The sequence below is a fragment of the Lactuca serriola genome, chromosome 1 (genome assembly GCF_051521515.1).
Source record: "Lactuca serriola cultivar US96UC23 chromosome 1, Lser_US96UC23_V15, whole genome shotgun sequence".
Taxonomy (NCBI): domain Eukaryota; kingdom Viridiplantae; phylum Streptophyta; class Magnoliopsida; order Asterales; family Asteraceae; genus Lactuca; species Lactuca serriola.
Window position 1 is genome coordinate 203,050,130 of NC_136408.1, and position 24,720 is coordinate 203,074,849.

Here is a 24,720-nt window from a genome sequence, read left to right on the forward strand (position 1 = left end):
GGTACGCGGGGCGTGGGACCCACGTGACCGATCGGCTCCGTTCCAAAAATACGAAAAGCATCAACCATGAACCGGAGGGCACCCCAGCATAGAAATAGCAAGAAAGAAAGGAAAAAAAGCAAAAAAAACCGCACGTAAAATCTAAAAAAACGCAAACGGACAACGAAAAAGGGGGGTGCAACACGAGGACTTCCCAGGGGGTCACCCATCCTAGTACTACTCTCGCCCAAGCACGCTTAACTGCGGAGTTCTGATGGGATCCGGTGCATTAGTGCTGGTATGATCGCACCCGAAATACTATCCATGTTTAATGTTTTTATGTGTTACAAGACGCAGAACCTCCTTTGTTTTGGTACGCGGGGCGTGGGACCCACGTGACCGATCGGCTCCGTTCCAAAAATACGAAAAGCATCAACCATGAACCGGAGGGCACCCGAGCATAGAAATAGCAAGAAAGAAAGGAAAAAAAGCAAAAAAAACCGCACGTAAAATCTAAAAAAACGCAAACGGACAACGAAAAAGGAGGGTGCAACACGAGGACTTCCCAGGGGGTCACCCATCCTAGTACTACTTTCGCCCAAGCACGCTTAACTGCGGAGTTCTGATGGGATCCGGTGCATTAGTGCATGTATGATCGCACCCGAAATACTATCCATGTTTATTGTTTTTATGTGTTACAAGACGCAGAACCTCCTTTGTTTTGGTACGCGGGGCGTGGGACCCACGTGACCGATCGGCTCCGTTCCAAAAATACGAAAAGCATCAACCATGAACCGGAGGGCACCCCAGCATAGAAATAGCAAGAAAGAAAGGAAAAAAAACAAAAAAAACCGCACGTAAAATCTAAAAAAACGCAAACGGACAACGAAAAAGGGGGGTGCAACACGAGGACTTCCCAGGGGGTCACCCATCCTAGTACTACTCTCGCCCAAGCACGCTTAACTGCGGAGTTCTGATGGGATCCGGTGCATTAGTGCTGGTATGATCGCACCCGAAATACTATCCATGTTTATTGTTTTTATGTGTTACAAGACGCAGAACCTCCTTTGTTTTGGTACGCGGGGCGTGGGACCCACGTGACCGATCGGCTCCGTTCCAAAAATACGAAAAGCATCAACCATGAACCGGAGGGCACCCCAGCATAGAAATAGCAAGAAAGAAAGGAAAAAAAGCAAAAAAAACCGCACGTAAAATCTAAAAAAACGCAAACGGACAACGAAAAAGGAGGGTGCAACACGAGGACTTCCCAGGGGGTCACCCATCCTAGTACTACTTTCGCCCAAGCACGCTTAACTGCGGAGTTCTGATGGGATCCGGTGCATTAGTGCATGTATGATCGCACCCGAAATACTATCCATGTTTATTGTTTTTATGTGTTACAAGACGCAGAACCTCCTTTGTTTTGGTACGCGGGGCGTGGGACCCACGTGACCGATCGGCTCCGTTCCAAAAATACGAAAAGCATCAACCATGAACCGGAGGGCACCCCAGCATAGAAATAGCAAGAAAGAAAGGAAAAAAAGCAAAAAAAACCGCACGTAAAATCTAAAAAAACGCAAACGGACAACGAAAAAGGGGGGTGCAACACGAGGACTTCCCAGGGGGTCACCCATCCTAGTACTACTCTCGCCCAAGCACGCTTAACTGCGGAGTTCTGATGGGATCCGGTGCATTAGTGCTGGTATGATCGCACCCGAAATACTATCCATGTTTATTGTTTTTATGTGTTACAAGACGCAGAACCTCCTTTGTTTTGGTACGCGGGGCGTGGGACCCACGTGACCGATCGGCTCCGTTCCAAAAATACGAAAAGCATCAACCATGAACCGGAGGGCACCTGAGCATAGAAATAGCAAGAAAGAAAGGAAAAAAAGCAAAAAAACCGCACGTAAAATCTAAAAAAACGCAAACGGACAACGAAAAAGGGGGGTGCAACACGAGGACTTCCCAGGGGGTCACCCATCCTAGTACTACTCTCGCCCAAGCACGCTTAACTGCGGAGTTCTGATGGGATCCGGTGCATTAGTGCTGGTATGATCGCACCCGAAATACTATCCATGTTTAATGTTTTTATGTGTTACAAGACGCAGAACCTCCTTTGTTTTGGTACGCGGGGCGTGGGACCCACGTGACCGATCGGCTCCGTTCCAAAAATACGAAAAGCATCAACCATGAACCGGAGGGCACCCGAGCATAGAAATAGCAAGAAAGAAAGGAAAAAAAAGAAAAAAAAACCGCACGTAAAATCTAAAAAAACGCAAACGGACAACGAAAAAGGAGGGTGCAACACGAGGACTTCCCAGGGGGTCACCCATCCTAGTACTACTTTCGCCCAAGCACGCTTAACTGCGGAGTTCTGATGGGATCCGGTGCATTAGTGCATGTATGATCGCACCCGAAATACTATCCATGTTTATTGTTTTTATGTGTTACAAGACGCAGAACCTCCTTTGTTTTGGTACGCGGGGCGTGGGACCCACGTGACCGATCGGCTCCGTTCCAAAAATACGAAAAGCATCAACCATGAACCGGAGGGCACCCCAGCATAGAAATAGCAAGAAAGAAAAGAAAAAAAGCAAAAAAAACCGCACGTAAAATCTAAAAAAACGCAAACGGACAACGAAAAAGGGGGGTGCAACACGAGGACTTCCCAGGGGGTCACCCATCCTAGTACTACTCTCGCCCAAGCACGCTTAACTGCGGAGTTCTGATGGGATCCGGTGCATTAGTGCTGGTATGATCGCACCCGAAATACTATCCATGTTTAATGTTTTTATGTGTTACAAGACGCAGAACCTCCTTTGTTTTGGTACGCGGGGCGTGGGACCCACGTGACCGATCGGCTCCGTTCCAAAAATACGAAAAGCATCAACCATGAACCGGAGGGCACCCGAGCATAGAAATAGCAAGAAAGAAAGGAAAAAAAGCAAAAAAAACCGCACGTAAAATCTAAAAAAACGCAAACGGACAACGAAAAAGGAGGGTGCAACACGAGGACTTCCCAGGGGGTCACCCATCCTAGTACTACTCTCGCCCAAGCACGCTTAACTGCGGAGTTCTGATGGGATCCGGTGCATTAGTGCTGGTATGATCGCACCCGAAATATTATCCATGTTTATTGTTTTTATGTGTTACAAGACGCAGAACCTCCTTTGTTTTGGTACGCGGGGCGTGGGACCCACGTGACCGATCGGCTCCGTTCCAAAAATACGAAAAGCATCAACCATGAACCGGAGGGCACCCCAGCATAGAAATAGCAAGAAAGAAAGGAAAAAAAAGCAAAAAAAACCGCACGTAAAATCTAAAAAAACGCAAACGGACAACGAAAAAGGGGGGTGCAACACGAGGACTTCCCAGGGGGTCACCCATCCTAGTACTACTCTCGCCCAAGCACGCTTAACTGCGGAGTTCTGATGGGATCCGGTGCATTAGTGCTGGTATGATCGCACCCGAAATACTATCCATGTTTAATGTTTTTATGTGTTACAAGACGCAGAACCTCCTTTGTTTTGGTACGCGGGGCGTGGGACCCACGTGACCGATCGGCTCCGTTCCAAAAATACGAAAAGCATCAACCATGAACCGGAGGGCACCCGAGCATAGAAATAGCAAGAAAGAAAGGAAAAAAAGAAAAAAAAAACCGCACGTAAAATCTAAAAAAACGCAAACGGACAACGAAAAAGGAGGGTGCAACACGAGGACTTCCCAGGGGGTCACCCATCCTAGTACTACTTTCGCCCAAGCACGCTTAACTGCGGAGTTCTGATGGGATCCGGTGCATTAGTGCATGTATGATCGCACCCGAAATACTATCCATGTTTATTGTTTTTATGTGTTACAAGACGCAGAACCTCCTTTGTTTTGGTACGCGGGGCGTGGGACCCACGTGACCGATCGGCTCCGTTCCAAAAATACGAAAAGCATCAACCATGAACCGGAGGGCACCCCAGCATAGAAATAGCAAGAAAGAAAAGGAAAAAAAGAAAAAAAAACCGCACGTAAAATCTAAAAAAACGCAAACGGACAACGAAAAAGGGGGGTGCAACACGAGGACTTCCCAGGGGGTCACCCATCCTAGTACTACTCTCGCCCAAGCACGCTTAACTGCGGAGTTCTGATGGGATCCGGTGCATTAGTGCTGGTATGATCGCACCCGAAATACTATCCATGTTTAATGTTTTTATGTGTTACAAGACGCAGAACCTCCTTTGTTTTGGTACGCGGGGCGTGGGACCCACGTGACCGATCGGCTCCGTTCCAAAAATACGAAAAGCATCAACCATGAACCGGAGGGCACCCGAGCATAGAAATAGCAAGAAAGAAAGGAAAAAAAGCAAAAAAAACCGCACGTAAAATCTAAAAAAACGCAAACGGACAACGAAAAAGGAGGGTGCAACACGAGGACTTCCCAGGGGGTCACCCATCCTAGTACTACTCTCGCCCAAGCACGCTTAACTGCGGAGTTCTGATGGGATCCGGTGCATTAGTGCTGGTATGATCGCACCCGAAATATTATCCATGTTTATTGTTTTTATGTGTTACAAGACGCAGAACCTCCTTTGTTTTGGTACGCGGGGCGTGGGACCCACGTGACCGATCGGCTCCGTTCCAAAAATACGAAAAGCATCAACCATGAACCGGAGGGCACCCCAGCATAGAAATAGCAAGAAAGAAAGGAAAAAAAGCAAAAAAAACCGCACGTAAAATCTAAAAAAACGCAAACGGACAACGAAAAAGGGGGGTGCAACACGAGGACTTCCCAGGGGGTCACCCATCCTAGTACTACTCTCGCCCAAGCACGCTTAACTGCGGAGTTCTGATGGGATCCGGTGCATTAGTGCTGGTATGATCGCACCCGAAATACTATCCATGTTTAATGTTTTTATGTGTTACAAGACGCAGAACCTCCTTTGTTTTGGTACGCGGGGCGTGGGACCCACGTGACCGATCGGCTCCGTTCCAAAAATACGAAAAGCATCAACCATGAACCGGAGGGCACCCGAGCATAGAAATAGCAAGAAAGAAAGGAAAAAAAGCAAAAAAAACCGCACGTAAAATCTAAAAAAACGCAAACGGACAACGAAAAAGGAGGGTGCAACACGAGGACTTCCCAGGGGGTCACCCATCCTAGTACTACTTTCGCCCAAGCACGCTTAACTGCGGAGTTCTGATGGGATCCGGTGCATTAGTGCATGTATGATCGCACCCGAAATACTATCCATGTTTATTGTTTTTATGTGTTACAAGACGCAGAACCTCCTTTGTTTTGGTACGCGGGGCGTGGGACCCACGTGACCGATCGGCTCCGTTCCAAAAATACGAAAAGCATCAACCATGAACCGGAGGGCACCCGAGCATAGAAATAGCAAGAAAGAAAGGAAAAAAAGAAAAAAAAAACCGCACGTAAAATCTAAAAAAACGCAAACGGACAACGAAAAAGGAGGGTGCAACACGAGGACTTCCCAGGGGGTCACCCATCCTAGTACTACTTTCGCCCAAGCACGCTTAACTGCGGAGTTCTGATGGGATCCGGTGCATTAGTGCTGGTATGATCGCACCCGAAATACTATCCATGTTTATTGTTTTTATGTGTTACAAGACGCAGAACCTCCTTTGTTTTGGTACGCGGGGCGTGGGACCCACGTGACCGATCGGCTCCGTTCCAAAAATACGAAAAGCATCAACCATGAACCGGAGGGCACCCGAGCATAGAAATAGCAAGAAAGAAAGGAAAAAAAGCAAAAAAAACCGCACGTAAAATCTAAAAAAACGCAAACGGACAACGAAAAAGGGGGGTGCAACACGAGGACTTCCCAGGGGGTCACCCATCCTAGTACTACTCTCGCCCAAGCACGCTTAACTGCGGAGTTCTGATGGGATCCGATGCATTAGTGCTGGTATGATCGCACCCGAAATACTATCCATGTTTATTGTTTTTATGTGTTACAAGACGCAGAACCTCCTTTGTTTTGGTACGCGGGGCGTGGGACCCACGTGACCGATCGGCTCCGTTCCAAAAATACGAAAAGCATCAACCATGAACCGGAGGGCACCCGAGCATAGAAATAGCAAGAAAGAAAGGAAAAAAAGCAAAAAAAACCGCACGTAAAATCTAAAAAAACGCAAACGGACAACGAAAAAGGAGGGTGCAACACGAGGACTTCCCAGGGGGTCACCCATCCTAGTACTACTCTCGCCCAAGCACGCTTAACTGCGGAGTTCTGATGGGATGCGGTGCATTAGTGCTGGTATGATCGCACCCGAAATACTATCCATGTTTATTGTTTTTATGTGTTACAAGACGCAGAACCTCCTTTGTTTTGGTACGCGGGGCGTGGGACCCACGTGACCGATCGGCTCCGTTCCAAAAATACGAAAAGCATCAACCATGAACCGGAGGGCACCCCAGCATAGAAATAGCAAGAAAGAAAGGAAAAAAAGAAAAAAAAAAACGCACGTAAAATCTAAAAAAACGCAAACGGACAACGAAAAAGGAGGGTGCAACACGAGGACTTCCCAGGGGGTCACCCATCCTAGTACTACTTTCGCCCAAGCACGCTTAACTGCGGAGTTCTGATGGGATCCGGTGCATTAGTGCATGTATGATCGCACCCGAAATACTATCCATGTTTATTGTTTTTATGTGTTACAAGACGCAGAACCTCCTTTGTTTTGGTACGCGGGGCGTGGGACCCACGTGACCGATCGGCTCCGTTCCAAAAATACGAAAAGCATCAACCATGAACCGGAGGGCACCCCAGCATAGAAATAGCAAGAAAGAAAGGAAAAAAAGCAAAAAAAACCGCACGTAAAATCTAAAAAAACGCAAACGGACAACGAAAAAGCGGGGTGCAACACGAGGACTTCCCAGGGGGTCACCCATCCTAGTACTACTCTCGCCCAAGCACGCTTAACTGCGGAGTTCTGATGGGATCCGGTGCATTAGTGCTGGTATGATCGCACCCGAAATACTATCCATGTTTATTGTTTTTATGTGTTACAAGACGCAGAACCTCCTTTGTTTTGGTACGCGGGGCGTGGGACCCACGTGACCGATCGGCTCCGTTCCAAAAATACGAAAAGCATCAACCATGAACCGGAGGGCACCCGAGCATAGAAATAGCAAGAAAGAAAGGAAAAAAAGCAAAAAAAACCGCACGTAAAATCTAAAAAAACGCAAACGGACAACGAAAAAGGGGGGTGCAACACGAGGACTTCCCAGGGGGTCACCCATCCTAGTACTACTCTCGCCCAAGCACGCTTAACTGCGGAGTTCTGATGGGATCCGGTGCATTAGTGCTGGTATGATCGCACCCGAAATACTATCCATGTTTAATGTTTTTATGTGTTACAAGACGCAGAACCTCCTTTGTTTTGGTACGCGGGGCGTGGGACGCACGTGACCGATCGGCTCCGTTCCAAAAATACGAAAAGCATCAACCATGAACCGGAGGGCACCCGAGCATAGAAATAGCAAGAAAGAAAGGAAAAAAAGCAAAAAAAACCGCACGTAAAATCTAAAAAAACGCAAACGGACAACGAAAAAGGAGGGTGCAACACGAGGACTTCCCAGGGGGTCACCCATCCTAGTACTACTCTCGCCCAAGCACGCTTAACTGCGGAGTTCTGATGGGATCCGGTGCATTAGTGCTGGTATGATCGCACCCGAAATACTATCCATGTTTATTGTTTTTATGTGTTACAAGACGCAGAACCTCCTTTGTTTTGGTACGCGGGGCGTGGGACCCACGTGACCGATCGGCTCCGTTCCAAAAATACGAAAAGCATCAACCATGAACCGGAGGGCACCCCAGCATAGAAATAGCAAGAAAGAAAGGAAAAAAAGCAAAAAAAACCGCACGTAAAATCTAAAAAAACGCAAACGGACAACGAAAAAGGGGGGTGCAACACGAGGACTTCCCAGGGGGTCACCCATCCTAGTACTACTCTCGCCCAAGCACGCTTAACTGCGGAGTTCTGATGGGATCCGGTGCATTAGTGCTGGTATGATCGCACCCGAAATACTATCCATGTTTAATGTTTTTATGTGTTACAAGACGCAGAACCTCCTTTGTTTTGGTACGCGGGGCGTGGGACCCACGTGACCGATCGGCTCCGTTCCAAAAATACGAAAAGCATCAACCATGAACCGGAGGGCACCCGAGCATAGAAATAGCAAGAAAGAAAGGAAAAAAAGCAAAAAAAACCGCACGTAAAATCTAAAAAAACGCAAACGGACAACGAAAAAGGAGGGTGCAACACGAGGACTTCCCAGGGGGTCACCCATCCTAGTACTACTTTCGCCCAAGCACGCTTAACTGCGGAGTTCTGATGGGATCCGGTGCATTAGTGCATGTATGATCGCACCCGAAATACTATCCATGTTTATTGTTTTTATGTGTTCCAAGACGCAGAACCTCCTTTGTTTTGGTACGCGGGGCGTGGGACCCACGTGACCGATCGGCTCCGTTCCAAAAATACGAAAAGCATCAACCATGAACCGGAGGGCACCCCAGCATAGAAATAGCAAGAAAGAAAGGAAAAAAAGCAAAAAAAACCGCACGTAAAATCTAAAAAAACGCAAACGGACAACGAAAAAGGAGGGTGCAACACGAGGACTTCCCAGGGGGTCACCCATCCTAGTACTACTCTCGCCCAAGCACGCTTAACTGCAGAGTTCTGATGGGATGCGGTGCATTAGTGCTGGTATGATCGCACCCGAAATACTATCCATGTTTATTGTTTTTATGTGTTACAAGACGCAGAACCTCCTTTGTTTTGGTACGCGGGGCGTGGGACCCACGTGACCGATCGGCTCCGTTCCAAAAATACGAAAAGCATCAACCATGAACCGGAGGGCACCCCAGCATAGAAATAGCAAGAAAGAAAGGAAAAAAAGCAAAAAAAACCGCACGTAAAATCTAAAAAAACGCAAACGGACAACGAAAAAGGGGGGTGCAACACGAGGACTTCCCAGGGGGTCACCCATCCTAGTACTACTCTCGCCCAAGCACGCTTAACTGCGGAGTTCTGATGGGATCCGGTGCATTAGTGCTGGTATGATCGCACCCGAAATACTATCCATGTTTAATGTTTTTATGTGTTACAAGACGCAGAACCTCCTTTTTTTTGGTACGCGGGGCGTGGGACCCACGTGACCGATCGGCTCCGTTCCAAAAATACGAAAAGCATCAACCATGAACCGGAGGGCACCCGAGCATAGAAATAGCAAGAAAGAAAGGAAAAAAAGCAAAAAAAACCGCACGTAAAATCTAAAAAAACGCAAACGGACAACGAAAAAGGAGGGTGCAACACGAGGACTTCCCAGGGGGTCACCCATCCTAGTACTACTCTCGCCCAAGCACGCTTAACTGCGGAGTTCTGATGGGATGCGGTGCATTAGTGCTGGTATGATCGCACCCGAAATACTATCCATGTTTATTGTTTTTATGTGTTACAAGACGCAGAACCTCCTTTGTTTTGGTACGCGGGGCGTGGGACCCACGTGACCGATCGGCTCCGTTCCAAAAATACGAAAAGCATCAACCATGAACCGGAGGGCACCCGAGCATAGAAATAGCAAGAAAGAAAGGAAAAAAAGAAAAAAAAAACCGCACGTAAAATCTAAAAAAACGCAAACGGACAACGAAAAAGGAGGGTGCAACACGAGGACTTCCCAGGGGGTCACCCATCCTAGTACTACTTTCGCCCAAGCACGCTTAACTGCGGAGTTCTGATGGGATCCGGTGCATTAGTGCATGTATGATCGCACCCGAAATACTATCCATGTTTATTGTTTTTATGTGTTACAAGACGCAGAACCTCCTTTGTTTTGGTACGCGGGGCGTGGGACCCACGTGACCGATCGGCTCCGTTCCAAAAATACGAAAAGCATCAACCATGAACCGGAGGGCACCCGAGCATAGAAATAGCAAGAAAGAAAGGAAAAAAAGCAAAAAAAACCGCACGTAAAATCTAAAAAAACGCAAACGGACAACGAAAAAGGGGGGTGCAACACGAGGACTTCCCAGGGGGTCACCCATCCTAGTACTACTCTCGCCCAAGCACGCTTAACTGCGGAGTTCTGATGGGATCCGATGCATTAGTGCTGGTATGATCGCACCCGAAATACTATCCATGTTTATTGTTTTTATGTGTTACAAGACGCAGAACCTCCTTTGTTTTGGTACGCGGGGCGTGGGACCCACGTGACCGATCGGCTCCGTTCCAAAAATACGAAAAGCATCAACCATGAACCGGAGGGCACCCGAGCATAGAAATAGCAAGAAAGAAAGGAAAAAAAGCAAAAAAAACCGCACGTAAAATCTAAAAAAACGCAAACGGACAACGAAAAAGGAGGGTGCAACACGAGGACTTCCCAGGGGGTCACCCATCCTAGTACTACTCTCGCCCAAGCACGCTTAACTGCGGAGTTCTGATGGGATGCGGTGCATTAGTGCTGGTATGATCGCACCCGAAATACTATCCATGTTTATTGTTTTTATGTGTTACAAGACGCAGAACCTCCTTTGTTTTGGTACGCGGGGCGTGGGACCCACGTGACCGATCGGCTCCGTTCCAAAAATACGAAAAGCATCAACCATGAACCGGAGGGCACCCCAGCATAGAAATAGCAAGAAAGAAAGGAAAAAAAGAAAAAAAAAAACGCACGTAAAATCTAAAAAAACGCAAACGGACAACGAAAAAGGAGGGTGCAACACGAGGACTTCCCAGGGGGTCACCCATCCTAGTACTACTTTCGCCCAAGCACGCTTAACTGCGGAGTTCTGATGGGATCCGGTGCATTAGTGCATGTATGATCGCACCCGAAATACTATCCATGTTTATTGTTTTTATGTGTTACAAGACGCAGAACCTCCTTTGTTTTGGTACGCGGGGCGTGGGACCCACGTGACCGATCGGCTCCGTTCCAAAAATACGAAAAGCATCAACCATGAACCGGAGGGCACCCCAGCATAGAAATAGCAAGAAAGAAAGGAAAAAAAGCAAAAAAAACCGCACGTAAAATCTAAAAAAACGCAAACGGACAACGAAAAAGCGGGGTGCAACACGAGGACTTCCCAGGGGGTCACCCATCCTAGTACTACTCTCGCCCAAGCACGCTTAACTGCGGAGTTCTGATGGGATCCGGTGCATTAGTGCTGGTATGATCACACCCGAAATACTATCCATGTTTATTGTTTTTATGTGTTACAAGACGCAGAACCTCCTTTGTTTTGGTACGCGGGGCGTGGGACCCACGTGACCGATCGGCTCCGTTCCAAAAATACGAAAAGCATCAACCATGAACCGGAGGGCACCCCAGCATAGAAATAGCAAGAAAGAAAGGAAAAAAAGCAAAAAAAACCGCACGTAAAATCTAAAAAAACGCAAACGGACAACGAAAAAGGAGGGTGCAACACGAGGACTTCCCAGGGGGTCACCCATCCTAGTACTACTCTCGCCCAAGCACGCTTAACTGCGGAGTTCTGATGGGATCCGGTGCATTAGTGCTGGTATGATCGCACCCGAAATACTATCCATGTTTATTGTTTTTATGTGTTACAAGACGCAGAACCTCCTTTGTTTTGGTACGCGGGGCGTGGGACCCACGTGACCGATCGGCTCCGTTCCAAAAATACGAAAAGCATCAACCATGAACCGGAGGGCACCCCAGCATAGAAATAGCAAGAAAGAAAGGAAAAAAAGCAAAAAAAACCGCACGTAAAATCTAAAAAAACGCAAACGGACAACGAAAAAGGGGGGTGCAACACGAGGACTTCCCAGGGGGTCACCCATCCTAGTACTACTCTCGCCCAAGCACGCTTAACTGCGGAGTTATGATGGGATCCGGTGCATTAGTGCTGGTATGATCGCACCCGAAATACTATCCATGTTTAATGTTTTTATGTGTTACAAGACGCAGAACCTCCTTTGTTTTGGTACGCGGGGCGTGGGACCCACGTGACCGATCGGCTCCGTTCCAAAAATACGAAAAGCATCAACCATGAACCGGAGGGCACCCGAGCATAGAAATAGCAAGAAAGAAAGGAAAAAAAGCAAAAAAAACCGCACGTAAAATCTAAAAAAACGCAAACGGACAACGAAAAAGGAGGGTGCAACACGAGGACTTCCCAGGGGGTCACCCATCCTAGTACTACTTTCGCCCAAGCACGCTTAACTGCGGAGTTCTGATGGGATCCGGTGCATTAGTGCATGTATGATCGCACCCGAAATACTATCCATGTTTATTGTTTTTATGTGTTACAAGACGCAGAACCTCCTTTGTTTTGGTACGCGGGGCGTGGGACCCACGTGACCGATCGGCTCCGTTCCAAAAATACGAAAAGCATCAACCATGAACCGGAGGGCACCCGAGCATAGAAATAGCAAGAAAGAAAGGAAAAAAAGCAAAAAAAACCGCACGTAAAATCTAAAAAAACGCAAACGGACAACGAAAAAGGGGGGTGCAACACGAGGAATTCCCAGGGGGTCACCCATCCTAGTACTACTCTCGCCCAAGCACGCTTAACTGCGGAGTTCTGATGGGATCCGGTGCATTAGTGCTGGTATGATCGCACCCGAAATACTATCCATGTTTATTGTTTTTATGTGTTACAAGACGCAGAACCTCCTTTGTTTTGGTACGCGGGGCGTGGGACCCACGTGACCGATCGGCTCCGTTCCAAAAATACGAAAAGCATCAACCATGAACCGGAGGGCACCCGAGCATAGAAATAGCAAGAAAGAAAGGAAAAAAAGCAAAAAAAACCGCACGTAAAATCTAAAAAAACGCAAACGGACAACGAAAAAGGAGGGTGCAACACGAGGACTTCCCAGGGGGTCACCCATCCTAGTACTACTCTCGCCCAAGCACGCTTAACTGCGGAGTTCTGATGGGATGCGGTGCATTAGTGCTGGTATGATCGCACCCGAAATACTATCCATGTTTATTGTTTTTATGTGTTACAAGACGCAGAACCTCCTTTGTTTTGGTACGCGGGGCGTGGGACCCACGTGACCGATCGGCTCCGTTCCAAAAATACGAAAAGCATCAACCATGAACCGGAGGGCACCCCAGCATAGAAATAGCAAGAAAGAAAGGAAAAAAAGCAAAAAAAACCGCACGTAAAATCTAAAAAAACGCAAACGGACAACGAAAAAGGGGGGTGCAACACGAGGACTTCCCAGGGGGTCACCCATCCTAGTACTACTCTCGCCCAAGCACGCTTAACTGCGGAGTTCTGATGGGATCCGGTGCATTAGTGCTGGTATGATCGCACCCGAAATACTATCCATGTTTAATGTTTTTATGTGTTACAAGACGCAGAACCTCCTTTGTTTTGGTACGCGGGGCGTGGGACCCACGTGACCGATCGGCTCCGTTCCAAAAATACGAAAAGCATCAACCATGAACCGGAGGGCACCCGAGCATAGAAATAGCAAGAAAGAAAGGAAAAAAAGCAAAAAAAACCGCACGTAAAATCTAAAAAAACGCAAACGGACAACGAAAAAGGAGGGTGCAACACGAGGACTTCCCAGGGGGTCACCCATCCTAGTACTACTTTCGCCCAAGCACGCTTAACTGCGGAGTTCTGATGGGATCCGGTGCATTAGTGCATGTATGATCGCACCCGAAATACTATCCATGTTTATTGTTTTTATGTGTTCCAAGACGCAGAACCTCCTTTGTTTTGGTACGCGGGGCGTGGGACCCACGTGACCGATCGGCTCCGTTCCAAAAATACGAAAAGCATCAACCATGAACCGGAGGGCACCCCAGCATAGAAATAGCAAGAAAGAAAGGAAAAAAAGCAAAAAAAACCGCACGTAAAATCTAAAAAAACGCAAACGGACAACGAAAAAGGAGGGTGCAACACGAGGACTTCCCAGGGGGTCACCCATCCTAGTACTACTCTCGCCCAAGCACGCTTAACTGCAGAGTTCTGATGGGATGCGGTGCATTAGTGCTGGTATGATCGCACCCGAAATACTATCCATGTTTATTGTTTTTATGTGTTACAAGACGCAGAACCTCCTTTGTTTTGGTACGCGGGGCGTGGGACCCACGTGACCGATCGGCTCCGTTCCAAAAATACGAAAAGCATCAACCATGAACCGGAGGGCACCCCAGCATAGAAATAGCAAGAAAGAAAGGAAAAAAAGCAAAAAAAACCGCACGTAAAATCTAAAAAAACGCAAACGGACAACGAAAAAGGGGGGTGCAACACGAGGACTTCCCAGGGGGTCACCCATCCTAGTACTACTCTCGCCCAAGCACGCTTAACTGCGGAGTTCTGATGGGATCCGGTGCATTAGTGCTGGTATGATCGCACCCGAAATACTATCCATGTTTATTGTTTTTATGTGTTACAAGACGCAGAACCTCCTTTGTTTTGGTACGCGGGGCGTGGGACCCACGTGACCGATCGGCTCCGTTCCAAAAATACGAAAAGCATCAACCATGAACCGGAGGGCACCCGAGCATAGAAATAGCAAGAAAGAAAGGAAAAAAAGCAAAAAAAACCGCACGTAAAATCTAAAAAAACGCAAACGGACAACGAAAAAGGAGGGTGCAACACGAGGACTTCCCAGGGGGTCACCCATCCTAGTACTACTCTCGCCCAAGCACGCTTAACTGCGGAGTTCTGATGGGATGCGGTGCATTAGTGCTGGTATGATCGCACCCGAAATACTATCCATGTTTATTGTTTTTATGTGTTACAAGACGCAGAACCTCCTTTGTTTTGGTACGCGGGGCGTGGGACCCACGTGACCGATCGGCTCCGTTCCAAAAATACGAAAAGCATCAACCATGAACCGGAGGGCACCCCAGCATAGAAATAGCAAGAAAGAAAGGAAAAAAAGCAAAAAAAACCGCACGTAAAATCTAAAAAAACGCAAACGGACAACGAAAAAGGGGGGTGCAACACGAGGACTTCCCAGGGGGTCACCCATCCTAGTACTACTCTCGCCCAAGCACGCTTAACTGCGGAGTTCTGATGGGATCCGGTGCATTAGTGCTGGTATGATCGCACCCGAAATACTATCCATGTTTAATGTTTTTATGTGTTACAAGACGCAGAACCTCCTTTGTTTTGGTACGCGGGGCGTGGGACCCACGTGACCGATCGGCTCCGTTCCAAAAATACGAAAAGCATCAACCATGAACCGGAGGGCACCCGAGCATAGAAATAGCAAGAAAGAAAGGAAAAAAAGCAAAAAAAACCGCACGTAAAATCTAAAAAAACGCAAACGGACAACGAAAAAGGAGGGTGCAACACGAGGACTTCCCAGGGGGTCACCCATCCTAGTACTACTTTCGCCCAAGCACGCTTAACTGCGGAGTTCTGATGGGATCCGGTGCATTAGTGCATGTATGATCGCACCCGAAATACTATCCATGTTTATTGTTTTTATGTGTTCCAAGACGCAGAACCTCCTTTGTTTTGGTACGCGGGGCGTGGGACCCACGTGACCGATCGGCTCCGTTCCAAAAATACGAAAAGCATCAACCATGAACCGGAGGGCACCCCAGCATAGAAATAGCAAGAAAGAAAGGAAAAAAAGCAAAAAAAACCGCACGTAAAATCTAAAAAAACGCAAACGGACAACGAAAAAGGAGGGTGCAACACGAGGACTTCCCAGGGGGTCACCCATCCTAGTACTACTCTCGCCCAAGCACGCTTAACTGCAGAGTTCTGATGGGATGCGGTGCATTAGTGCTGGTATGATCGCACCCGAAATACTATCCATGTTTATTGTTTTTATGTGTTACAAGACGCAGAACCTCCTTTGTTTTGGTACGCGGGGCGTGGGACCCACGTGACCGATCGGCTCCGTTCCAAAAATACGAAAAGCATCAACCATGAACCGGAGGGCACCCCAGCATAGAAATAGCAAGAAAGAAAGGAAAAAAAGCAAAAAAAACCGCACGTAAAATCTAAAAAAACGCAAACGGACAACGAAAAAGGGGGGTGCAACACGAGGACTTCCCAGGGGGTCACCCATCCTAGTACTACTCTCGCCCAAGCACGCTTAACTGCGGAGTTCTGATGGGATCCGGTGCATTAGTGCTGGTATGATCGCACCCGAAATACTATCCATGTTTAATGTTTTTATGTGTTACAAGACGCAGAACCTCCTTTGTTTTGGTACGCGGGGCGTGGGACCCACGTGACCGATCGGCTCCGTTCCAAAAATACGAAAAGCATCAACCATGAACCGGAGGGCACCCGAGCATAGAAATAGCAAGAAAGAAAGGAAAAAAAGCAAAAAAAACCGCACGTAAAATCTAAAAAAACGCAAACGGACAACGAAAAAGGAGGGTGCAACACGAGGACTTCCCAGGGGGTCACCCATCCTAGTACTACTTTCGCCCAAGCACGCTTAACTGCGGAGTTCTGATGGGATCCGGTGCATTAGTGCATGTATGATCGCACCCGAAATACTATCCATGTTTATTGTTTTTATGTGTTACAAGACGCAGAACCTCCTTTGTTTTGGTACGCGGGGCGTGGGACCCACGTGACCGATCGGCTCCGTTCCAAAAATACGAAAAGCATCAACCATGAACCGGAGGGCACCCGAGCATAGAAATAGCAAGAAAGAAAGGAAAAAAAGCAAAAAAAACCGCACGTAAAATCTAAAAAAACGCAAACGGACAACGAAAAAGGGGGGTGCAACACGAGGACTTCCCAGGGGGTCACCCATCCTAGTACTACTCTCGCCCAAGCACGCTTAACTGCGGAGTTCTGATGGGATCCGGTGCATTAGTGCTGGTATGATCGCACCCGAAATACTATCCATGTTTATTGTTTTTATGTGTTACAAGACGCAGAACCTCCTTTGTTTTGGTACGCGGGGCGTGGGACCCACGTGACCGATCGGCTCCGTTCCAAAAATACGAAAAGCATCAACCATGAACCGGAGGGCACCCGAGCATAGAAATAGCAAGAAAGAAAGGAAAAAAAGCAAAAAAAACCGCACGTAAAATCTAAAAAAACGCAAACGGACAACGAAAAAGGAGGGTGCAACACGAGGACTTCCCAGGGGGTCACCCATCCTAGTACTACTCTCGCCCAAGCACGCTTAACTGCGGAGTTCTGATGGGATGCGGTGCATTAGTGCTGGTATGATCGCACCCGAAATACTATCCATGTTTATTGTTTTTATGTGTTACAAGACGCAGAACCTCCTTTGTTTTGGTACGCGGGGCGTGGGACCCACGTGACCGATCGGCTCCGTTCCAAAAATACGAAAAGCATCAACCATGAACCGGAGGGCACCCCAGCATAGAAATAGCAAGAAAGAAAGGAAAAAAAGCAAAAAAAACCGCACGTAAAATCTAAAAAAACGCAAACGGACAACGAAAAAGGGGGGTGCAACACGAGGACTTCCCAGGGGGTCACCCATCCTAGTACTACTCTCGCCCAAGCACGCTTAACTGCGGAGTTCTGATGGGATCCGGTGCATTAGTGCTGGTATGATCGCACCCGAAATACTATCCATGTTTAATGTTTTTATGTGTTACAAGACGCAGAACCTCCTTTGTTTTGGTACGCGGGGCGTGGGACCCACGTGACCGATCGGCTCCGTTCCAAAAATACGAAAAGCATCAACCATGAACCGGAGGGCACCCGAGCATAGAAATAGCAAGAAAGAAAGGAAAAAAAGCAAAAAAAACCGCACGTAAAATCTAAAAAAACGCAAACGGACAACGAAAAAGGAGGGTGCAACACGAGGACTTCCCAGGGGGTCACCGATCCTAGTACTACTTTCGCCCAAGCACGCTTAACTGCGGAGTTCTGATGGGATCCGGTGCATTAGTGCATGTATGATCGCACCCGAAATACTATCCATGTTTATTGTTTTTATGTGTTCCAAGACGCAGAACCTCCTTTGTTTTGGTACGCGGGGCGTGGGACCCACGTGACCGATCGGCTCCGTTCCAAAAATACGAAAAGCATCAACCATGAACCGGAGGGCACCCCAGCATAGAAATAGCAAGAAAGAAAGGAAAAAAAGCAAAAAAAACCGCACGTAAAATCTAAAAAAACGCAAACGGACAACGAAAAAGGAGGGTGCAACACGAGGACTTCCCAGGGGGTCACCCATCCTAGTACTACTCTCGCCCAAGCACGCTTAACTGCAGAGTTCTGATGGGATGCGGTGCATTAGTGCTGGTATGATCGCACCCGAAATACTATCCATGTTTATTGTTTTTATGTGTTACAAGACGCAGAACCTCCTTTGTTTTGGTACGCGGGGCGTGGGACCCACGTGACCGATCGGCTCCGTTCCAAAAATACGAAAAGCATCAACCATGAACCGGAGGGCACCCCAGCATAGAAATAGCAAGAAAGAAAGGAAAAAAAGCAAAAAAAACCGCACGTAAAATCTAAAAAAACGCAAACGGACAACGAAAAAGGGGGGTGCAACACGAGGACTTCCCAGGGGGTCACCCATCCTAGTACTACTCTCGCCCAAGCACGCTTAACTGCGGAGTTCTGATGGGATCCGGTGCATTAGTGCTGGTATGATCGCACCCGAAATACTATCCATGTTTATTGTTTTTATGTGTTACAAGACGCAGAACCTCCTTTGTTTTGGTACGCGGGGCGTGGGACCCACGTGACCGATCGGCTCCGTTCCAAAAATACGAAAAGCATCAACCATGAACCGGAGGGCACCCGAGCATAGAAATAGCAAGAAAGAAAGGAAAAAAAGCAAAAAAAACCGCACGTAAAATCTAAAAAAACGCAAACGGACAACGAAAAAGGAGGGTGCAACACGAGGACTTCCCAGGGGGTCACCCATCCTAGTACTACTCTCGCCCAAGCACGCTTAACTGCGGAGTTCTGATGGGATGCGGTGCATTAGTGCTGGTATGATCGCACCCGAAATACTATCCATGTTTATTGTTTTTATGTGTTACAAGACGCAGAACCTCCTTTGTTTTGGTACGCGGGGCGTGGGACCCACGTGACCGATCGGCTCCGTTCCAAAAATACGAAAAGCATCAACCATGAACCGGAGGGCACCCCAGCATAGAAATAGCAAGAAAGAAAGGAAAAAAAGCAAAAAAAACCGCACGTAAAATCTAAAAAAACGCAAACGGACAACGAAAAAGGGGGGTGCAACACGAGGACTTCCCAGGGGGTCACCCATCCTAGTACTACTCTCGCCCAAGCACGCTTAACTGCGGAGTTCTGATGGGATCCGGTGCATTAGTGCTGGTATGATCGCACCCGAAATACTATCCATGTTTAATGTTTTTATGTGTTACAAGACGCAGAACCTCCTTTGTTTTGGTACGCGGGGCGTGGGACCCACGTGACCGATCGGCTCCGTTCCAAAAATACGAAAAGCATCAACCATGAACCGGAGGGCACCCGAGCATAGAAATAGCAAGAAAGAAAGGAAAAAAAGCAAAAAAAACCGCACGTAAAATCTAAAAAAACGCAAACGGACAACGAAAAAGGAGGGTGCAACACGAGGACTTCCCAGGGGGTCACCCATCCTAGTACTACTTTCGCCCAAGCACGCTTAACTGCGGAGTTCTGATGGGATCCGGTGCATTAGTGCATGTATGATCGCACCCGAAATACTATCCATGTTTATTGTTTTTATGTGTTCCAAGACGCAGAACCTCCTTTGTTTTGGTACGCGGGGCGTGGGACCCACGTGACCGATCGGCTCCGTTCCAAAAATACGAAAAGCATCAACCATGAACCGGAGGGCACCCCAGCATAGAAATAGCAAGAAAGAAAGGAAAAAAAGCAAAAAAAACCGCACGTAAAATCTAAAAAAACGCAAACGGACAACGAAAAAGGAGGGTGCAACACGAGGACTTCCCAGGGGGTCACCCATCCTAGTACTACTCTCGCCCAAGCACGCTTAACTGCAGAGTTCTGATGGGATGCGGTGCATTAGTGCTGGTATGATCGCACCCGAAATACTATCCATGTTTATTGTTTTTATGTGTTACAAGACGCAGAACCTCCTTTGTTTTGGTACGCGGGGCGTGGGACCCACGTGACCGATCGGCTCCGTTCCAAAAATACGAAAAGCATCAACCATGAACCGGAGGGCACCCCAGCATAGAAATAGCAAGAAAGAAAGGAAAAAAAGCAAAAAAAACCGCACGTAAAATCTAAAAAAACGCAAACGGACAACGAAAAAGGGGGGTGCAACACGAGGACTTCCCAGGGGGTCACCCATCCTAGTACTACTCTCGCCCAAGCACGCTTAACTGCGGAGTTCTGATGGGATCCGGTGCATTAGTGCTGGTATGATCGCACCCGAAATACTATCCATGTTTATTGTTTTTATGTGTTACAAGACGCAGAACCTCCTTTGTTTTGGTACGCGGGGCGTGGGACCCACGTGACCGATCGGCTCCGTTCCAAAAATACGAAAAGCATCAACCATGAACCGGAGGGCACCCGAGCATAGAAATAGCAAGAAAGAAAGGAAAAAAAGCAAAAAAAACCGCACGTAAAATCTAAAAAAACGCAAACGGACAACGAAAAAGGAGGGTGCAACACGAGGACTTCCCAGGGGGTCACCCATCCTAGTACTACTCTCGCCCAAGCACGCTTAACTGCGGAGTTCTGATGGGATGCGGTGCATTAGTGCTGGTATGATCGCACCCGAAATACTATCCATGTTTATTGTTTTTATGTGTTACAAGACGCAGAACCTCCTTTGTTTTGGTACGCGGGGCGTGGGACCCACGTGACCGATCGGCTCCGTTCCAAAAATACGAAAAGCATCAACCATGAACCGGAGGGCACCCCAGCATAGAAATAGCAAGAAAGAAAGGAAAAAAAGCAAAAAAAACCGCACGTAAAATCTAAAAAAACGCAAACGGACAACGAAAAAGGGGGGTGCAACACGAGGACTTCCCAGGGGGTCACCCATCCTAGTACTACTCTCGCCCAAGCACGCTTAACTGCGGAGTTCTGATGGGATCCGGTGCATTAGTGCTGGTATGATCGCACCCGAAATACTATCCATGTTTAATGTTTTTATGTGTTACAAGACGCAGAACCTCCTTTGTTTTGGTACGCGGGGCGTGGGACCCACGTGACCGATCGGCTCCGTTCCAAAAATACGAAAAGCATCAACCATGAACCGGAGGGCACCCGAGCATAGAAATAGCAAGAAAGAAAGGAAAAAAAGCAAAAAAAACCGCACGTAAAATCTAAAAAAACGCAAACGGACAACGAAAAAGGAGGGTGCAACACGAGGACTTCCCAGGGGGTCACCCATCCTAGTACTACTTTCGCCCAAGCACGCTTAACTGCGGAGTTCTGATGGGATCCGGTGCATTAGTGCATGTATGATCGCACCCGAAATACTATCCATGTTTATTGTTTTTATGTGTTCCAAGACGCAGAACCTCCTTTGTTTTGGTACGCGGGGCGTGGGACCCACGTGACCGATCGGCTCCGTTCCAAAAATACGAAAAGCATCAACCATGAACCGGAGGGCACCCCAGCATAGAAATAGCAAGAAAGAAAGGAAAAAAAGCAAAAAAAACCGCACGTAAAATCTAAAAAAACGCAAACGGACAACGAAAAAGGAGGGTGCAACACGAGGACTTCCCAGGGGGTCACCCATCCTAGTACTACTCTCGCCCAAGCACGCTTAACTGCAGAGTTCTGATGGGATGCGGTGCATTAGTGCTGGTATGATCGCACCCGAAATACTATCCATGTTTATTGTTTTTATGTGTTACAAGACGCAGAACCTCCTTTGTTTTGGTACGCGGGGCGTGGGACCCACGTGACCGATCGGCTCCGTTCCAAAAATACGAAAAGCATCAACCATGAACCGGAGGGCACCCCAGCATAGAAATAGCAAGAAAGAAAGGAAAAAAAGCAAAAAAAACCGCACGTAAAATCTAAAAAAACGCAAACGGACAACGAAAAAGGGGGGTGCAACACGAGGACTTCCCAGGGGGTCACCCATCCTAGTACTACTCTCGCCCAAGCACGCTTAACTGCGGAGTTCTGATGGGATCCGGTGCATTAGTGCTGGTATGATCGCACCCGAAATACTATCCATGTTTAATGTTTTTATGTGTTACAAGACGCAGAACCTCCTTTGTTTTGGTACGCGGGGCGTGGGACCCACGTGACCGATCGGCTCCGTTCCAAAAATACGAAAAGCATCAACCATGAACCGGAGGGCACCCGAGCATAGAAATAGCAAGAAAGAAAGGAAAAAAAGCAAAAAAAACCGCACGTAAAATCTAAAAAAACGCAAACGGACAACGAAAAAGGAGGGTGCAACACGAGGACTTCCCAGGGGGTCACCCATCCTAGTACTACTCTCGCCCAAGCACGCTTAACTGCGGAGTTCTGATGGGATGCGGTGCATTAGTGCTGGTATGATCGCACCCGAAATACTATCCATGTTTATTGTTTTTATGTGTTACAAGACGCAGAACCTCCTTTGTTTTGGTACGCGGGGCGTGGGACCCACGTGACCGATCGGCTCCGTTCCAAAAATACGAAAAGCATCAACCATGAACCGGAGGGCACCCGAGCATAGAAATAGCAAGAAAGAAAGGAAAAAAAGAAAAAAAAAACCGCACGTAAAATCTAAAAAAACGCAAACGGACAACGAAAAAGGAGGGTGCAACACGAGGACTTCCCAGGGGGTCACCCATCCTAGTACTACTTTCGCCCAAGCACGCTTAACTGCGGAGTTCTGATGGGATCCGGTGCATTAGTGCATGTATGATCGCACCCGAAATACTATCCATGTTTATTGTTTTTATGTGTTACAAGACGCAGAACCTCCTTTGTTTTGGTACGCGGGGCGTGGGACCCACGTGACCGATCGGCTCCGTTCCAAAAATACGAAAAGCATCAACCATGAACCGGAGGGCACCCGAGCATAGAAATAGCAAGAAAGAAAGGAAAAAAAGCAAAAAAAACCGCACGTAAAATCTAAAAAAACGCAAACGGACAACGAAAAAGGGGGGTGCAACACGAGGACTTCCTAGGGGGTCACCCATCCTAGTACTACTCTCGCCCAAGCACGCTTAACTGCGGAGTTCTGATGGGATCCGGTGCATTAGTGCTGGTATGATCGCACCCGAAATACTATCCATGTTTAATGTTTTTATGTGTTACAAGACGCAGAACCTCCTTTGTTTTGGTACGCGGGGCGTGGGACCCACGTGACCGATCGGCTCCGTTCCAAAAATACGAAAAGCATCAACCATGAACCGGAGGGCACCCGAGCATAGAAATAGCAAGAAAGAAAGGAAAAAAAGCAAAAAAAACCGCACGTAAAATCTAAAAAAACGCAAACGGACAACGAAAAAGGAGGGTGCAACACGAGGACTTCCCAGGGGGTCACCCATCCTAGTACTACTCTCGCCCAAGCACGCTTAACTGCGGAGTTCTGATGGGATCCGGTGCATTAGTGCTGGTATGATCGCACCCGAAATACTATCCATGTTTATTGTTTTTATGTGTTACAAGACGCAGAACCTCCTTTGTTTTGGTACGCGGGGCGTGGGACCCACGTGACCGATCGGCTCCGTTCCAAAAATACGAAAAGCATCAACCATGAACCGGAGGGCACCCCAGCATAGAAATAGCAAGAAAGAAAGGAAAAAAAGCAAAAAAAACCGCACGTAAAATCTAAAAAAACGCAAACGGACAACAAAAAAGGGGGGGTGCAACACGAGGACTTCCCAGGGGGTCACCCATCCTAGTACTACTCTCGCCCAAGCACGCTTAACTGCGGAGTTCTGATGGGATCCGGTGCATTAGTGCTGGTATGATCGCACCCGAAATACTATCCATGTTTAATGTTTTTATGTGTTACAAGACGCAGAACCTCCTTTGTTTTGGTACGCGGGGCGTGGGACCCACGTGACCGATCGGCTCCGTTCCAAAAATACGAAAAGCATCAACCATGAACCGGAGGGCACCCGAGCATAGAAATAGCAAGAAAGAAAGGAAAAAAAGCAAAAAAAACCGCACGTAAAATCTAAAAAAACGCAAACGGACAACGAAAAAGGAGGGTGCAACACGAGGACTTCCCAGGGGGTCACCCATCCTAGTACTACTCTCGCCCAAGCACGCTTAACTGCGGAGTTCTGATGGGATCCGGTGCATTAGTGCTGGTATGATCGCACCCGAAATATTATCCATGTTTATTGTTTTTATGTGTTACAAGACGCAGAACCTCCTTTGTTTTGGTACGCGGGGCGTGGGACCCACGTGACCGATCGGCTCCGTTCCAAAAATACGAAAAGCATCAACCATGAACCGGAGGGCACCCCAGCATAGAAATAGCAAGAAAGAAAGGAAAAAAAGCAAAAAAAACCGCACGTAAAATCTAAAAAAACGCAAACGGACAACGAAAAAGGGGGGTGCAACACGAGGACTTCCCAGGGGGTCACCCATCCTAGTACTACTCTCGCCCAAGCACGCTTAACTGCGGAGTTCTGATGGGATCCGGTGCATTAGTGCTGGTATGATCGCACCCGAAATACTATCCATGTTTAATGTTTTTATGTGTTACAAGACGCAGAACCTCCTTTGTTTTGGTACGCGGGGCGTGGGACCCACGTGACCGATCGGCTCCGTTCCAAAAATACGAAAAGCATCAACCATGAACCGGAGGGCACCCGAGCATAGAAATAGCAAGAAAGAAAGGAAAAAAAGCAAAAAAAACCGCACGTAAAAT

At 47.7% G+C, this 24,720-nt stretch overlaps 70 non-coding genes across 70 annotated transcripts; all 70 read right to left on the minus strand.

Annotated features, from left to right (window-relative positions):
* Window positions 1–172: 172 nt before the first annotated feature.
* Window positions 173–291, minus strand: LOC145080049 (5S ribosomal RNA). Its single transcript, XR_013695115.1, has one exon. It is a non-coding gene; the product is annotated as a 5S ribosomal RNA (ribosomal RNA).
* Window positions 292–523: 232 nt separating this feature from the next.
* On the minus strand, window positions 524–642 carry LOC145085525 (5S ribosomal RNA). Its single transcript, XR_013699923.1, has one exon. It is a non-coding gene; the product is annotated as a 5S ribosomal RNA (ribosomal RNA).
* Window positions 643–874: 232 nt separating this feature from the next.
* LOC145080060 (5S ribosomal RNA) lies at window positions 875–993 on the minus strand. The gene has a single exon (XR_013695116.1). It is a non-coding gene; the product is annotated as a 5S ribosomal RNA (ribosomal RNA).
* A 232-nt stretch (window positions 994–1,225) lies between these two features.
* On the minus strand, window positions 1,226–1,344 carry LOC145085526 (5S ribosomal RNA). The gene has a single exon (XR_013699924.1). It is a non-coding gene; the product is annotated as a 5S ribosomal RNA (ribosomal RNA).
* A 232-nt stretch (window positions 1,345–1,576) lies between these two features.
* Window positions 1,577–1,695, minus strand: LOC145080072 (5S ribosomal RNA). The gene has a single exon (XR_013695117.1). It is a non-coding gene; the product is annotated as a 5S ribosomal RNA (ribosomal RNA).
* Window positions 1,696–1,926: 231 nt separating this feature from the next.
* On the minus strand, window positions 1,927–2,045 carry LOC145080084 (5S ribosomal RNA). The gene has a single exon (XR_013695118.1). It is a non-coding gene; the product is annotated as a 5S ribosomal RNA (ribosomal RNA).
* A 233-nt stretch (window positions 2,046–2,278) lies between these two features.
* LOC145085528 (5S ribosomal RNA) lies at window positions 2,279–2,397 on the minus strand. The gene has a single exon (XR_013699926.1). It is a non-coding gene; the product is annotated as a 5S ribosomal RNA (ribosomal RNA).
* Window positions 2,398–2,629: 232 nt separating this feature from the next.
* On the minus strand, window positions 2,630–2,748 carry LOC145080097 (5S ribosomal RNA). The gene has a single exon (XR_013695121.1). It is a non-coding gene; the product is annotated as a 5S ribosomal RNA (ribosomal RNA).
* A 232-nt stretch (window positions 2,749–2,980) lies between these two features.
* On the minus strand, window positions 2,981–3,099 carry LOC145082877 (5S ribosomal RNA). The gene has a single exon (XR_013697377.1). It is a non-coding gene; the product is annotated as a 5S ribosomal RNA (ribosomal RNA).
* A 233-nt stretch (window positions 3,100–3,332) lies between these two features.
* Window positions 3,333–3,451, minus strand: LOC145080108 (5S ribosomal RNA). The gene has a single exon (XR_013695122.1). It is a non-coding gene; the product is annotated as a 5S ribosomal RNA (ribosomal RNA).
* A 233-nt stretch (window positions 3,452–3,684) lies between these two features.
* LOC145085529 (5S ribosomal RNA) lies at window positions 3,685–3,803 on the minus strand. Its single transcript, XR_013699927.1, has one exon. It is a non-coding gene; the product is annotated as a 5S ribosomal RNA (ribosomal RNA).
* A 233-nt stretch (window positions 3,804–4,036) lies between these two features.
* On the minus strand, window positions 4,037–4,155 carry LOC145080119 (5S ribosomal RNA). The gene has a single exon (XR_013695123.1). It is a non-coding gene; the product is annotated as a 5S ribosomal RNA (ribosomal RNA).
* Window positions 4,156–4,387: 232 nt separating this feature from the next.
* LOC145082878 (5S ribosomal RNA) lies at window positions 4,388–4,506 on the minus strand. The gene has a single exon (XR_013697378.1). It is a non-coding gene; the product is annotated as a 5S ribosomal RNA (ribosomal RNA).
* Window positions 4,507–4,738: 232 nt separating this feature from the next.
* LOC145080131 (5S ribosomal RNA) lies at window positions 4,739–4,857 on the minus strand. Its single transcript, XR_013695124.1, has one exon. It is a non-coding gene; the product is annotated as a 5S ribosomal RNA (ribosomal RNA).
* A 232-nt stretch (window positions 4,858–5,089) lies between these two features.
* Window positions 5,090–5,208, minus strand: LOC145085530 (5S ribosomal RNA). The gene has a single exon (XR_013699928.1). It is a non-coding gene; the product is annotated as a 5S ribosomal RNA (ribosomal RNA).
* Window positions 5,209–5,441: 233 nt separating this feature from the next.
* On the minus strand, window positions 5,442–5,560 carry LOC145084590 (5S ribosomal RNA). Its single transcript, XR_013699030.1, has one exon. It is a non-coding gene; the product is annotated as a 5S ribosomal RNA (ribosomal RNA).
* A 232-nt stretch (window positions 5,561–5,792) lies between these two features.
* LOC145083883 (5S ribosomal RNA) lies at window positions 5,793–5,911 on the minus strand. The gene has a single exon (XR_013698344.1). It is a non-coding gene; the product is annotated as a 5S ribosomal RNA (ribosomal RNA).
* A 232-nt stretch (window positions 5,912–6,143) lies between these two features.
* On the minus strand, window positions 6,144–6,262 carry LOC145085120 (5S ribosomal RNA). The gene has a single exon (XR_013699534.1). It is a non-coding gene; the product is annotated as a 5S ribosomal RNA (ribosomal RNA).
* Window positions 6,263–6,495: 233 nt separating this feature from the next.
* LOC145085531 (5S ribosomal RNA) lies at window positions 6,496–6,614 on the minus strand. Its single transcript, XR_013699929.1, has one exon. It is a non-coding gene; the product is annotated as a 5S ribosomal RNA (ribosomal RNA).
* Window positions 6,615–6,846: 232 nt separating this feature from the next.
* Window positions 6,847–6,965, minus strand: LOC145080142 (5S ribosomal RNA). The gene has a single exon (XR_013695126.1). It is a non-coding gene; the product is annotated as a 5S ribosomal RNA (ribosomal RNA).
* Window positions 6,966–7,197: 232 nt separating this feature from the next.
* On the minus strand, window positions 7,198–7,316 carry LOC145080154 (5S ribosomal RNA). Its single transcript, XR_013695127.1, has one exon. It is a non-coding gene; the product is annotated as a 5S ribosomal RNA (ribosomal RNA).
* A 232-nt stretch (window positions 7,317–7,548) lies between these two features.
* Window positions 7,549–7,667, minus strand: LOC145082879 (5S ribosomal RNA). Its single transcript, XR_013697379.1, has one exon. It is a non-coding gene; the product is annotated as a 5S ribosomal RNA (ribosomal RNA).
* A 232-nt stretch (window positions 7,668–7,899) lies between these two features.
* LOC145080165 (5S ribosomal RNA) lies at window positions 7,900–8,018 on the minus strand. The gene has a single exon (XR_013695128.1). It is a non-coding gene; the product is annotated as a 5S ribosomal RNA (ribosomal RNA).
* Window positions 8,019–8,250: 232 nt separating this feature from the next.
* On the minus strand, window positions 8,251–8,369 carry LOC145085532 (5S ribosomal RNA). Its single transcript, XR_013699930.1, has one exon. It is a non-coding gene; the product is annotated as a 5S ribosomal RNA (ribosomal RNA).
* A 232-nt stretch (window positions 8,370–8,601) lies between these two features.
* Window positions 8,602–8,720, minus strand: LOC145085447 (5S ribosomal RNA). Its single transcript, XR_013699845.1, has one exon. It is a non-coding gene; the product is annotated as a 5S ribosomal RNA (ribosomal RNA).
* Window positions 8,721–8,952: 232 nt separating this feature from the next.
* LOC145080177 (5S ribosomal RNA) lies at window positions 8,953–9,071 on the minus strand. The gene has a single exon (XR_013695129.1). It is a non-coding gene; the product is annotated as a 5S ribosomal RNA (ribosomal RNA).
* Window positions 9,072–9,303: 232 nt separating this feature from the next.
* Window positions 9,304–9,422, minus strand: LOC145085121 (5S ribosomal RNA). Its single transcript, XR_013699535.1, has one exon. It is a non-coding gene; the product is annotated as a 5S ribosomal RNA (ribosomal RNA).
* Window positions 9,423–9,655: 233 nt separating this feature from the next.
* LOC145085533 (5S ribosomal RNA) lies at window positions 9,656–9,774 on the minus strand. Its single transcript, XR_013699931.1, has one exon. It is a non-coding gene; the product is annotated as a 5S ribosomal RNA (ribosomal RNA).
* Window positions 9,775–10,006: 232 nt separating this feature from the next.
* On the minus strand, window positions 10,007–10,125 carry LOC145083884 (5S ribosomal RNA). The gene has a single exon (XR_013698345.1). It is a non-coding gene; the product is annotated as a 5S ribosomal RNA (ribosomal RNA).
* A 232-nt stretch (window positions 10,126–10,357) lies between these two features.
* Window positions 10,358–10,476, minus strand: LOC145085122 (5S ribosomal RNA). Its single transcript, XR_013699536.1, has one exon. It is a non-coding gene; the product is annotated as a 5S ribosomal RNA (ribosomal RNA).
* Window positions 10,477–10,709: 233 nt separating this feature from the next.
* Window positions 10,710–10,828, minus strand: LOC145085534 (5S ribosomal RNA). Its single transcript, XR_013699932.1, has one exon. It is a non-coding gene; the product is annotated as a 5S ribosomal RNA (ribosomal RNA).
* Window positions 10,829–11,060: 232 nt separating this feature from the next.
* Window positions 11,061–11,179, minus strand: LOC145083190 (5S ribosomal RNA). The gene has a single exon (XR_013697674.1). It is a non-coding gene; the product is annotated as a 5S ribosomal RNA (ribosomal RNA).
* A 232-nt stretch (window positions 11,180–11,411) lies between these two features.
* Window positions 11,412–11,530, minus strand: LOC145082880 (5S ribosomal RNA). Its single transcript, XR_013697380.1, has one exon. It is a non-coding gene; the product is annotated as a 5S ribosomal RNA (ribosomal RNA).
* A 232-nt stretch (window positions 11,531–11,762) lies between these two features.
* Window positions 11,763–11,881, minus strand: LOC145085081 (5S ribosomal RNA). Its single transcript, XR_013699496.1, has one exon. It is a non-coding gene; the product is annotated as a 5S ribosomal RNA (ribosomal RNA).
* Window positions 11,882–12,113: 232 nt separating this feature from the next.
* On the minus strand, window positions 12,114–12,232 carry LOC145085535 (5S ribosomal RNA). Its single transcript, XR_013699933.1, has one exon. It is a non-coding gene; the product is annotated as a 5S ribosomal RNA (ribosomal RNA).
* Window positions 12,233–12,464: 232 nt separating this feature from the next.
* LOC145082822 (5S ribosomal RNA) lies at window positions 12,465–12,583 on the minus strand. The gene has a single exon (XR_013697325.1). It is a non-coding gene; the product is annotated as a 5S ribosomal RNA (ribosomal RNA).
* Window positions 12,584–12,815: 232 nt separating this feature from the next.
* On the minus strand, window positions 12,816–12,934 carry LOC145085124 (5S ribosomal RNA). Its single transcript, XR_013699537.1, has one exon. It is a non-coding gene; the product is annotated as a 5S ribosomal RNA (ribosomal RNA).
* A 232-nt stretch (window positions 12,935–13,166) lies between these two features.
* On the minus strand, window positions 13,167–13,285 carry LOC145080188 (5S ribosomal RNA). The gene has a single exon (XR_013695130.1). It is a non-coding gene; the product is annotated as a 5S ribosomal RNA (ribosomal RNA).
* Window positions 13,286–13,517: 232 nt separating this feature from the next.
* Window positions 13,518–13,636, minus strand: LOC145085536 (5S ribosomal RNA). Its single transcript, XR_013699934.1, has one exon. It is a non-coding gene; the product is annotated as a 5S ribosomal RNA (ribosomal RNA).
* Window positions 13,637–13,868: 232 nt separating this feature from the next.
* On the minus strand, window positions 13,869–13,987 carry LOC145085448 (5S ribosomal RNA). Its single transcript, XR_013699846.1, has one exon. It is a non-coding gene; the product is annotated as a 5S ribosomal RNA (ribosomal RNA).
* Window positions 13,988–14,219: 232 nt separating this feature from the next.
* On the minus strand, window positions 14,220–14,338 carry LOC145080201 (5S ribosomal RNA). The gene has a single exon (XR_013695131.1). It is a non-coding gene; the product is annotated as a 5S ribosomal RNA (ribosomal RNA).
* Window positions 14,339–14,570: 232 nt separating this feature from the next.
* On the minus strand, window positions 14,571–14,689 carry LOC145085125 (5S ribosomal RNA). Its single transcript, XR_013699538.1, has one exon. It is a non-coding gene; the product is annotated as a 5S ribosomal RNA (ribosomal RNA).
* A 232-nt stretch (window positions 14,690–14,921) lies between these two features.
* On the minus strand, window positions 14,922–15,040 carry LOC145080214 (5S ribosomal RNA). The gene has a single exon (XR_013695133.1). It is a non-coding gene; the product is annotated as a 5S ribosomal RNA (ribosomal RNA).
* A 232-nt stretch (window positions 15,041–15,272) lies between these two features.
* On the minus strand, window positions 15,273–15,391 carry LOC145085537 (5S ribosomal RNA). Its single transcript, XR_013699935.1, has one exon. It is a non-coding gene; the product is annotated as a 5S ribosomal RNA (ribosomal RNA).
* A 232-nt stretch (window positions 15,392–15,623) lies between these two features.
* On the minus strand, window positions 15,624–15,742 carry LOC145085450 (5S ribosomal RNA). The gene has a single exon (XR_013699848.1). It is a non-coding gene; the product is annotated as a 5S ribosomal RNA (ribosomal RNA).
* Window positions 15,743–15,974: 232 nt separating this feature from the next.
* On the minus strand, window positions 15,975–16,093 carry LOC145080226 (5S ribosomal RNA). The gene has a single exon (XR_013695134.1). It is a non-coding gene; the product is annotated as a 5S ribosomal RNA (ribosomal RNA).
* A 232-nt stretch (window positions 16,094–16,325) lies between these two features.
* LOC145085539 (5S ribosomal RNA) lies at window positions 16,326–16,444 on the minus strand. The gene has a single exon (XR_013699937.1). It is a non-coding gene; the product is annotated as a 5S ribosomal RNA (ribosomal RNA).
* A 232-nt stretch (window positions 16,445–16,676) lies between these two features.
* Window positions 16,677–16,795, minus strand: LOC145080237 (5S ribosomal RNA). The gene has a single exon (XR_013695135.1). It is a non-coding gene; the product is annotated as a 5S ribosomal RNA (ribosomal RNA).
* A 232-nt stretch (window positions 16,796–17,027) lies between these two features.
* Window positions 17,028–17,146, minus strand: LOC145085126 (5S ribosomal RNA). The gene has a single exon (XR_013699539.1). It is a non-coding gene; the product is annotated as a 5S ribosomal RNA (ribosomal RNA).
* A 232-nt stretch (window positions 17,147–17,378) lies between these two features.
* LOC145080249 (5S ribosomal RNA) lies at window positions 17,379–17,497 on the minus strand. Its single transcript, XR_013695136.1, has one exon. It is a non-coding gene; the product is annotated as a 5S ribosomal RNA (ribosomal RNA).
* Window positions 17,498–17,729: 232 nt separating this feature from the next.
* LOC145076773 (5S ribosomal RNA) lies at window positions 17,730–17,848 on the minus strand. Its single transcript, XR_013692801.1, has one exon. It is a non-coding gene; the product is annotated as a 5S ribosomal RNA (ribosomal RNA).
* A 232-nt stretch (window positions 17,849–18,080) lies between these two features.
* LOC145085451 (5S ribosomal RNA) lies at window positions 18,081–18,199 on the minus strand. The gene has a single exon (XR_013699849.1). It is a non-coding gene; the product is annotated as a 5S ribosomal RNA (ribosomal RNA).
* Window positions 18,200–18,431: 232 nt separating this feature from the next.
* LOC145080261 (5S ribosomal RNA) lies at window positions 18,432–18,550 on the minus strand. The gene has a single exon (XR_013695137.1). It is a non-coding gene; the product is annotated as a 5S ribosomal RNA (ribosomal RNA).
* A 232-nt stretch (window positions 18,551–18,782) lies between these two features.
* On the minus strand, window positions 18,783–18,901 carry LOC145085127 (5S ribosomal RNA). The gene has a single exon (XR_013699540.1). It is a non-coding gene; the product is annotated as a 5S ribosomal RNA (ribosomal RNA).
* A 232-nt stretch (window positions 18,902–19,133) lies between these two features.
* Window positions 19,134–19,252, minus strand: LOC145080272 (5S ribosomal RNA). Its single transcript, XR_013695138.1, has one exon. It is a non-coding gene; the product is annotated as a 5S ribosomal RNA (ribosomal RNA).
* A 232-nt stretch (window positions 19,253–19,484) lies between these two features.
* On the minus strand, window positions 19,485–19,603 carry LOC145085540 (5S ribosomal RNA). The gene has a single exon (XR_013699938.1). It is a non-coding gene; the product is annotated as a 5S ribosomal RNA (ribosomal RNA).
* A 232-nt stretch (window positions 19,604–19,835) lies between these two features.
* Window positions 19,836–19,954, minus strand: LOC145085452 (5S ribosomal RNA). Its single transcript, XR_013699850.1, has one exon. It is a non-coding gene; the product is annotated as a 5S ribosomal RNA (ribosomal RNA).
* A 232-nt stretch (window positions 19,955–20,186) lies between these two features.
* Window positions 20,187–20,305, minus strand: LOC145080283 (5S ribosomal RNA). Its single transcript, XR_013695139.1, has one exon. It is a non-coding gene; the product is annotated as a 5S ribosomal RNA (ribosomal RNA).
* A 232-nt stretch (window positions 20,306–20,537) lies between these two features.
* LOC145085128 (5S ribosomal RNA) lies at window positions 20,538–20,656 on the minus strand. Its single transcript, XR_013699541.1, has one exon. It is a non-coding gene; the product is annotated as a 5S ribosomal RNA (ribosomal RNA).
* Window positions 20,657–20,888: 232 nt separating this feature from the next.
* On the minus strand, window positions 20,889–21,007 carry LOC145080294 (5S ribosomal RNA). Its single transcript, XR_013695140.1, has one exon. It is a non-coding gene; the product is annotated as a 5S ribosomal RNA (ribosomal RNA).
* A 232-nt stretch (window positions 21,008–21,239) lies between these two features.
* On the minus strand, window positions 21,240–21,358 carry LOC145085541 (5S ribosomal RNA). The gene has a single exon (XR_013699939.1). It is a non-coding gene; the product is annotated as a 5S ribosomal RNA (ribosomal RNA).
* A 232-nt stretch (window positions 21,359–21,590) lies between these two features.
* On the minus strand, window positions 21,591–21,709 carry LOC145085453 (5S ribosomal RNA). Its single transcript, XR_013699851.1, has one exon. It is a non-coding gene; the product is annotated as a 5S ribosomal RNA (ribosomal RNA).
* A 232-nt stretch (window positions 21,710–21,941) lies between these two features.
* Window positions 21,942–22,060, minus strand: LOC145080306 (5S ribosomal RNA). Its single transcript, XR_013695141.1, has one exon. It is a non-coding gene; the product is annotated as a 5S ribosomal RNA (ribosomal RNA).
* Window positions 22,061–22,292: 232 nt separating this feature from the next.
* On the minus strand, window positions 22,293–22,411 carry LOC145085129 (5S ribosomal RNA). The gene has a single exon (XR_013699542.1). It is a non-coding gene; the product is annotated as a 5S ribosomal RNA (ribosomal RNA).
* A 233-nt stretch (window positions 22,412–22,644) lies between these two features.
* On the minus strand, window positions 22,645–22,763 carry LOC145085542 (5S ribosomal RNA). The gene has a single exon (XR_013699940.1). It is a non-coding gene; the product is annotated as a 5S ribosomal RNA (ribosomal RNA).
* A 232-nt stretch (window positions 22,764–22,995) lies between these two features.
* Window positions 22,996–23,114, minus strand: LOC145083376 (5S ribosomal RNA). The gene has a single exon (XR_013697850.1). It is a non-coding gene; the product is annotated as a 5S ribosomal RNA (ribosomal RNA).
* A 232-nt stretch (window positions 23,115–23,346) lies between these two features.
* On the minus strand, window positions 23,347–23,465 carry LOC145082881 (5S ribosomal RNA). The gene has a single exon (XR_013697381.1). It is a non-coding gene; the product is annotated as a 5S ribosomal RNA (ribosomal RNA).
* Window positions 23,466–23,698: 233 nt separating this feature from the next.
* LOC145080318 (5S ribosomal RNA) lies at window positions 23,699–23,817 on the minus strand. Its single transcript, XR_013695142.1, has one exon. It is a non-coding gene; the product is annotated as a 5S ribosomal RNA (ribosomal RNA).
* A 232-nt stretch (window positions 23,818–24,049) lies between these two features.
* Window positions 24,050–24,168, minus strand: LOC145082882 (5S ribosomal RNA). Its single transcript, XR_013697382.1, has one exon. It is a non-coding gene; the product is annotated as a 5S ribosomal RNA (ribosomal RNA).
* A 232-nt stretch (window positions 24,169–24,400) lies between these two features.
* Window positions 24,401–24,519, minus strand: LOC145080330 (5S ribosomal RNA). The gene has a single exon (XR_013695144.1). It is a non-coding gene; the product is annotated as a 5S ribosomal RNA (ribosomal RNA).
* Between the last annotated feature and the right edge of the window lie 201 nt (window positions 24,520–24,720).